This window comes from Castanea sativa, chromosome 5, assembly GCF_040712315.1.
Source record: "Castanea sativa cultivar Marrone di Chiusa Pesio chromosome 5, ASM4071231v1".
Lineage (NCBI taxonomy): Eukaryota > Viridiplantae > Streptophyta > Magnoliopsida > Fagales > Fagaceae > Castanea > Castanea sativa.
Window position 1 is genome coordinate 73,174,545 of NC_134017.1, and position 6,567 is coordinate 73,181,111.

The 6,567-nt window shown below is 36.9% G+C and overlaps 1 pseudogene; it reads right to left on the minus strand.

Moving 5' to 3' along the window:
- Positions 1–1,632: 1,632 nt before the first annotated feature.
- Positions 1,633–5,357, minus strand: LOC142636457 (G-type lectin S-receptor-like serine/threonine-protein kinase RKS1; annotated as a pseudogene).
- Positions 5,358–6,567: the final 1,210 nt, after the last annotated feature.

Genomic DNA, 6,567 nt, shown 5'->3' on the forward strand with positions numbered 1-6,567 from the left:
ATAGTAAGAGGATGAAAATATGAAGAGCCAAAATAAAGGAAGATATATTGAAAAATTTATATGTAATGTTAAAACTGTCTAAGAAAATATGTATCAATAATGATTAGTTATAATATTAAAATTAAAGTAGATGAATATGTAAAGTTAAAACTGCCTAAGATGAATTTGTAAAGCCAATGTATTTATATATTTAATATTGTGAAAAAAATAAAGGTAAAAAATAAATATGAAAAAATAATTATGTGGCAATGACGAGGAAAATGAGGTGGCTTAACAGGAGCGTAGCAATAATAAATGCTTTACTTCAGCTTTTAGATATTATATATATAGATAGATTGGATGTGCCTTATTCATAATTAGTGTCTCAATTTCTCAATCTTCTAAAAGAACTAAGATTTTATTTTTTCGGATAACTCAATTATTACAACCACAATTTTTAGGGGGGGGGGGGAAGGGGGTATTTGAACCTTACTATTGGGAAATTTAGATCTCGGTCGATAGAATTAACAAGTTTTAAACCTAAGTTGTTAATTAGATTGATTATGAATAAACCTTGTTAAAACAAACTAACATTAATATTATGTCAATATCATGCACAGCGGAAAATTAAATAAGACAAGATATGATGACCTAGGAAAACCAATGAAACAAACTAGTTTCACAATAAAAAACCTGGGGGGCAAACTTTCCCAAAAAGCAATTCACTATAGTAAAGAGAAGTTTCAAATCTAGTACAAAACCTTTGTCCCTAAACTCTATAATCTCCGTAGATGAACTCACAGTAAAAACCTTCTACCGTTTCAGAACCTCTGAACTCTTCAATATACGAACGCCACCATTTTGATGCACGAATATCAGTACGTGACTAGCCGATGATGCATGACTCCTAGTACATGACTAACTCACCAACATGACTAACTCACCAGTAAGGCATCGATCACCTTTTGCATGTGTTCTACTTGTATTCTTATATGTGATAGCCTTTAAAATAAGCCTTATATATGTCTAGGGTTGTAAGAAAAAAAACCCTACACATACATGTTAGCATAAGCCAAAAATCAGATTTGGAAATCTAAATTTCGTAATTCTCAATAGATAGTTAGATACAGCTATCAAGCTATCTGTCAAGACGTCAATAGATATATCTATCAAGCTATTTATCAAGATTCATAAATCCTTGATAGATATTATCTGTTGGCAACTGTCGTGAATCTGTCCAGCTATAATAAATAGCTTTTCTACACTTGTTTCTTAGTCTAATATTCATAACTTTAATACTAGACTTGAACTCTTGTTCTTCGAAGTATTAAACACATCCTAGATCTACCCAATTACAAGTAAAATGCGTTTTGTCAAACGATTAGCTAATTCTAAATAACATTTGTTCTTAACATGATTCACATATGTCCTAACACCTATAAACAATGCCACTAATCAAGTTAAGAAATCTAGATTATTAGTGACAAAATAAATGACTGAACAAAAAAAAAAAAGAATAAGAAATTATGTTTGTTCTTAAATACAAAAAGAGTAAAATGTTATCCTACAAATACCTATAGAAGCAATCTAGATGCAGCTAACTAGAATCCTTATAGAAGCAAATTAGATGTAGCTTAACTAGAATCTTTGCATTTAGCGAGCTTCAAACTTGGTTATTGTCATGTCATTTATAGAATAAAGCTCTCCTCCTGTTTAAGTTCATTGGTAGCTCTTCTAAAAATGAAAGCAGGTTGTTTCGGAGAAGGAAGAGTTGTTTCACTACTCAACATGAGAAGAATTGCTGACATTGTTGGTCGGTCCACTGCATCTGCTTGCACACATACGAGCCCAATTTGAATGCATCTCAAGACTTCAAGGGATAAAAATGACTCATTTATTGATGAATCAACTATATCCAAGGCTGTATTTTCTCTCCAAAGTTCCCAAACCTGTGTGAGTCGTAGCATTATCCATAAGGGGTTGTATTATAAATGCAAATAGTAAAGATTGTTGTTTTCTCTTACATACATGCCCTATTAAAGTTAGAGAAGGGTGGTTCTGATAAAAATCATTGTTCTTCTTGCCACTCACAATCTCCAACAACATGACACTAAATCTAAAGACATCAGATTTGGTTTAGGGATGGCAATGGGGCAGGGTGAGGCCAAAGGATGGGATCTTCACCCCCCGCCCCATATAGATTTTTCTTGCCCCACATCCCCACCCCGCCCCGCATGACGGGAAAAATTTCTTGCCCCATCCCCGCCCCTTAAGGCCCCGCGAAGACCCACGAAACCCTGCCCTACACTGTAAAACTTTATTTCTTATTAATTTTCCCTATAACTATTACCATTTTTTCAAATAAAATGACATGTTTCAATATTGAAAATATACTTGAAATTATAAATCAATTTATCCTATTAAATCAAACTAATTTTTAGCAAAAACTAAATAATATTATCTAAATGTTTAACAAGACAATGTCACAACAAAAATCTCATAGTATGACACAAAAATCTCATATTATGTTAATGATGAAAAGTAAGTTGAGAAAGACATATGAATCATGAATGAAAAGACAAAAAAAAGAGTTAAAATTGGTACCTTATTTCCAACTTTGCTTAAAAGACAAGAGAGGTAGAATCATGTTAGGTAGAATAAAATAAGCTGATGATATTTTTGTTTAAATAGTAGAATTTTAGAGTATAAAAAAATTACAACTTAATCCTTATTAACGCGAGATGGGGCGGGGATGGGGTGGGGCGGGGCGGGGTGGGTCTAAAAAGTGTAAACCCATCTCCGTCCCGCCCCATGGTGCGGGTGTAAAAGCTCGTCCCATCCCCGCCCCATTACCTTTGCGGGGCGGGGAAAACCCACACGGGGCGAAGCGGGGAAGGGTGGGTCAAGCGAGGCAGGGAAAAATTGTCATCCCTAATTTGGTTGAATATTTCCCAAATATTATATATTCCGGTGACATATAACCCTTGTATGTGAAAAATATTAAAGATAATGTTAAAGTTTGCATAGGCCTTTATTTTTTGTATGTATGGCAAGTGTACAAGTCTGAATGTGCACGTGCATGCATGTGTTTGAGTGATACTTATTATGGTCCGACAACTCTAGTTGTCATGTTTTGAATTTGGTCACCTTTAAATTTACGAGCGGTTCCAAAATCCAAAATTTTGGGGTTCATCTCACCATCTAATAGAATATTATTGGTTTTAAGATCCCTGTGAATAATTCTTAATCTTGAGTCTTGATGAAGATACAAAATCCCACTAGCAATTGCAATAATGATTTCAAAGCGTTTCCTCCAATTCAGCAATGAACTTCTTGTAGGATCTACAACAACAACAAAAATCTAGTGAACTCAAAATGTGATTTCAATAGTGTTGAAATATGAACTTCAAATATATTCTTTGAACATATATAGTAAAAGAAAACAAACAGATCAAGGAAATAGATTTTTAGAAAGAAGAGGTACCAAAAATGAAGGAGTCTAATATGAATTGTAATTGTACCTTAAAAACGGAGCCAAAACCACCTTGCCCAAGTTTGTTGGTCAGAGAGAAATTGTCAGTGGCAGCAATTACGCAACTTAAATCGAAAATCAATAAATCTAGATGTCTACTGCTGTCCTCGAGCTCATTATCCTCCAAAGAGTCTTTGGTACCGATAAAATTTGATACTTGATTATGCAATTTTCTCTTCATTGTCCTAAAACATATTGATAGAAATTTTTTACTATAATTTCGCAATTGAGTATTTATATACCTCACATGGTGGGCTGATCTAAGGAGTAAGAACTATACATATCTGTGTGTGTATCAACAATACAATGCAAGCAATTTTGTCACCTTTTTGTTTTCCTCTTCTTCATTAGACACATAGGCTGTGAAGGATACCAGAAACAATGGCACAACAACAGATGATATAATAATAGCCAGCTACCTCTTGTGGCCAAGAAAACGTTTGGACTTCCTAGTGTAAGTTGCTGAAAAAAAAAAAAAAAATCAACAACAACAAACAAGCAAATAGTGAGTCCAAAATTCCGAAAGTGAAATAATGAAAATTTAGAAAAACAAATTCAAGATAGCATAGAAGGCTACGTACCTAACTGAGTTGCATCCACACGTATATTTAGATCCCACCGTTCATGTGTATCCTCCAAAATGTCCATCAATTCACCATACCATACCAAGCAACGGGTCGCCTTCCCATCAATGTTCATGCTGAAAAAAGCAGTGCAAGAGCAATTACTCAAGCATGCCTGCTCACACTCTGAGTCTGAGCTAGTCATACTCTTGTCCATCCAAGCTGCATTAAACGAATCTGGAATCTTCAAACGTTTCACCTTCACAAACCCTTCTCCATTTCCCACACATCGACTGCTTTCTCACACACCCTTCAGAACCATCTCTGAGATACCAATCCCTTGGAGACTTAGGTTCATACCCTAGCAAACATGTACACAAACATATCTGTAGACTCAGGACCACATTTACTATACGCACCACACCGTCCATAGTCGTCACACCGGTATTTAGGTATTGGCCATAACTCCTTCCATTGAAGATCACCATTATTCCATGTAAGTACCCGGAACGATCCTAAGTTGTCAACCACTAGTCTAGAAATGATAGAGGGATCTTCAAAAAAGTAGGTGTAAGATACCTCATCTTCGTTGTAAACAAATCATACTGAAAACCCAATGAGGCTAATGACGTTGCTGGTGATGATGAAGATGATGTTCGCCATGGCCATGGATCTGACGGCCAATACAGGGTCGAACCCTTATACAAGAAGACTTGTGGAGAGCCGATAGGCTTCATCTTATAGAAGTAGTCCCCAGTTCCCGGGTCATCTTGTGACTTCCAAGATGTCAAGAACCTGTCTAGCCCAGTTATCCGATTCAACCCAAGCCTCATTCCTGGAAGCAAAGTGTCTGTAGGATAGTCAAAGCTTTGCCATAAAACCTTTTTGTTATTGCCCTGGACCAATACCAGGTTTCCTGAATCTTGAAGCTGAGCAACAGAGGAGGTTGTCCCTTGGACAGAAACATTTGTAGACCAAAGAAGACGGTTAAAATTGTCATGGAGGACAAGGTTTCCAAACTGGTTGATGGAGAGAACTCCAGAAGAATCATTGATAGGATCATTCCTGTTTGCAACCCACACGACAGTTTGTTTTGTCACTTTGACGTGCCAAATACCAAGATACCGATAGCTAGAGTTGCCAGGGCTGAAGAAGCCAAAGGCAAAATTATTTTCTTTGGAAATCAAAGATTGGTCATCCTTGATGGATTGGTCTGGTGTTAAGGTATCAAGGCAAGTGCAAAATGGGAAGAGAAGAATTATCAGAATCAAAGACATTATCATTTGTTTTGGAATCGAAGACATAAGAAGAAAGAAAAGTTTTTTGGTTTGATCGAGTATTATGATTCTATGAAGTCTTCTCTTCTCTCTTATGATCCCCGACTTTGACTTTTCTTTTAGGACTAAGCAGTCCTTCTTTCAAACTAATTAAAAAGTAGCGTATCAAAAGGGATATTGCATCAAGTCAAACAGAACTGCGTCTAGCGACTGGAGGCATTCTTAGCGTCAATTTTTCAGCGAATTAAGGGTATGCATTTTTCTAGAATTTTTTTTTTAAATAACATTAAATATTAAAAAATTTAGTTAGTTGCCACGTTTTAAAACAATGTTGAAAACTAGCATCTCGAGTGTTTAAAACTCGAGTTCCTAGATAAAACTTGAGTTTTTAAGTCTCGATTTGTAAGTGGTGGTACCTGATGTGGAAGAAAAATCCACGTGGAACCACGTTGAAATCGAGTTTCTGAAACTCGATTTGCTTCAGGTTGAAATCGAGTTTCAAAAACTCGATTTATCATCATTTTCACTTCGCCCTCCCATCTCCAGAACAATTTCCCACCTAAACATACAAACCCCAACCTGAGGCAAGCGCAGAAATCAGAAACCAGATCGGCAAACCCATCGGCGGAGACAAGCACAGACATTAGAAACCCGATCGGCAAACCCATCGGCGGAGACAAGCGCAGACATCAGAAAACCCATCGGCAAATCCACATCGGCAAACTCATCGGCAAACCCATCAGCAAACCCATCGGCAAACCCATCGGCGGAGACAACGCATCTCAGATTTGTTCTTCGTTGTCTGTCTCCTCTATTCTTCGTTGTCTGTCTCCTCTGTTCTTCGTCGCCTGTTCTTCCTCTTCGTCGTCAGATCGTTGGTTCTTCTTCAGGTCTGTTCTTCGTCGTCTTCAGTTCTATTGTTGCTCAAGTGCAGAATGGTTTTGCTTCATAGAACTCGAGTCTCAGAGACTCGAGATCTATGTGGCATTTTCTGTCCACCTCCTCCAGCACAAACTCGCAAAGCGAGTCTTGGAGACTCGAGTTTTAATGTGGATCTCGAGTTTCAAAAACTCGAGTTGTTAGTTTCCATTATACTTTCAAACGTTGCATAACTTACTACATTGATGCCATCTACACCGTTAATACGCACATTCCCCCCATTTTTCTACCTGAAAATGACTGGCGTATTAAATCTCTTTAGATTTAGAGAAATTTA